This window comes from Lathyrus oleraceus, chromosome 1, assembly GCF_024323335.1.
Source record: "Lathyrus oleraceus cultivar Zhongwan6 chromosome 1, CAAS_Psat_ZW6_1.0, whole genome shotgun sequence".
NCBI classification, from domain to species: Eukaryota; Viridiplantae; Streptophyta; class Magnoliopsida; order Fabales; family Fabaceae; genus Lathyrus; species Lathyrus oleraceus.
In genome coordinates, this window is record NC_066579.1 from 188,515,657 (window position 1) to 188,518,079 (window position 2,423).

Consider the following 2,423-nt stretch of genomic DNA (forward strand, 5'->3'; position numbering starts at 1 on the left):
CTTATTCATATGGTGTTAATCATTGGTCATTGGTTCTTGGATTCATGCTTGCATCAATACATTGATCTTTTGGGCCTTTGGTTTGCTTTTGATCCATCAAGATTCCTGAGCCATTTTAGGACATCATTATGGGTCCATCTATGTTTTAATCAGGGTTCATGTTTACCATTATTAACACAAGTCCATACAAACAAGAAAACCCTGATTTAAGATCCACATTTGACTTTGGTCAACCATCTATTCATAGGTCCAATTTTCTTGATTTTTGGTGTCATTAATCATGTACATTCATTATGCCATTTGATTTAATTCATATCACTCATTTAATTTTTCTTCTCATCCAATTCAACAACATTCATCGTTACAAAGATCCAAGTCTCATACAAATTCAAATTCTAATCATTCAATGTAACTTTCCAAATTAAAATTAAATAATTCAAAATAACATTTAATACAAATCAATGCACATTCAAATCCATTTCCATATGCCAATCTAAACATTCAAGGACTTTTCTTTTCTTTCAATTTCCAACATCTAGTTCAAATTCAAGATTCAAAGTACATAACCCATGTTAATACCGTTACACTTTACAAATGAGCAAATTAAAAAAAAAAAACAAGTACTACTTAACATGTGACCTAGTTCTAATAGTTCTAATTCCTAATCTACAATTTTCCTCAAATCGGATGCATAACCCATGGAAACACATCCATTATTCAACCACTTTTTCTTCATGACCATTTCCTTCCAACGCAATCCAAGGGACATTATGCAGCTCCCATCTCATAGTGCAAACCGAATCTCCATGACCTACAAATAATCCATACATGGTAAGGTGAGTCCACCATGAAGTATCATCCAAAATCAAGACATAAAAAACAACAACTTAACAGGAACAATATTTCGACAAGAGTTTAAAATGAATTGGAGGCAAGCTTTTTATTTCATTGGTCCTACTGAGCAGCATTTAACAGTGCAAAGTTTGTTCTTTTCAAAGAGAGGTTCCTATGCATTTCATGAGGATTACAAATCCAACTCACAAAACTAACTCATAGGATGCTAATTGTTAAACAAACTAACTATTTCATCAAGTTTGTAGCATATTTAACAAGGACCAAGCTTAATTGATTGAGGCTAATCCAATTAACATCTAACATCATAAGAGAAGTCACCTAACAAATAACTCAATTTTTCTAACTTCTGACTGCTTAACTGAATTCAATCAATTTGAACTGATTTTTTAACAGAAATATAACAGATACCAAACTTCTAACAAAATTAACAACATGGAAATTAACAGATATCAGTTCAAATTGCAATTTTCTATAACTAACTCATAACAGTTTGTTTTAACAGAATTTGGAAACTTCTAACTGATTGAAAATTAGCAGAGTTAATCTCTGTTAATTCCAAATACTATATAGCCTGTTGATTCACTCACATCAAGGTTCAGGAATCATTCTGCATATTTCATAAGTTCATAGCACTCTACATCAAACTCTCAACCTCACTCTGCATCAAATTCTCAACCACTCATCAACATACAAAGAACAAAAGGAGAAGAAGATTGGATTGAAGCATCCCAAATCAAAACAAAGGAGAAAGAGTACTCCATTCTTGTTTGCAACAAATCTCAATCTGGTAAGTTCTCGCTTCGACTTAGATTCCTGTTCTTTTCATTTTCATGCACGCGCAATGATGATTCGAGTTGTTGATATTGGACTTCAAAAAGTGATTTGATGTTGGAGCCTTTTTTCTTAATTTTGTTCCCGTTCAAAATCCATAAACCCACGAGCATGAAATAAGGTTGAAGACATGAAGATGAAGCAGTATGTTGAGCCTTCGAATATGCACACTTGGAGGCTCGTTTCAGATGATGAAGATTGGAGAATCACGGTCGTGAGATGGAGAACCTCTGTTTCGTTTGTTTTGCATCGCGTGAGATGCTAAGCCGGTGTTTTAATGGAGGAAAACCAGATTCGGCGCGACATTATGTTTGAGCTGAAGAAGTCTTGACCTGAACTAGAAGGCCATAGTTGAACCGAGTTTGAGTCCTTGGGCGTGTGTTTGGGTTTGGGACTAAGGCCCAAACTTTGGTTGCAACAATCCCACATGTACTCTACACCCCATACACTGCTGCGTTTTGGACATTTGGGTTTGGCTTCTAAGCTCACATGAACTGCTTCCTGAAGCCACCCTGTACAGGGACTGCACCCCCATCTGAGCCCATTGTTGTTAATTGCTTTTTGGTTTAGGCCAATTAGAGAATTTTAATTAGGATTAGTTTAATTAGCTTGATTAATTTCAGGATTAATTAGGATCTTGAGGTAATTAGATTTAGGATTTTAATTAGAATGATAATTAGGATTAATTAGAATATTAGTTAATTTTAGAACCTAGTTAGATTTCTAAGAGTAATTAG

At 34.5% G+C, this 2,423-nt stretch overlaps 1 long non-coding RNA gene across 1 annotated transcript; it reads right to left on the reverse strand.

The window, feature by feature from the left end:
* Positions 1 to 494: 494 nt before the first annotated feature.
* LOC127126798 (uncharacterized) lies at positions 495 to 2,114 on the reverse strand. Its single transcript, XR_007805091.1, has 2 exons — positions 1,443 to 2,114; positions 495 to 811 (listed from the first exon to the last, which is right to left on the reverse strand). It is a non-coding gene; the product is annotated as an uncharacterized LOC127126798 (long non-coding RNA).
* Positions 2,115 to 2,423: the final 309 nt, after the last annotated feature.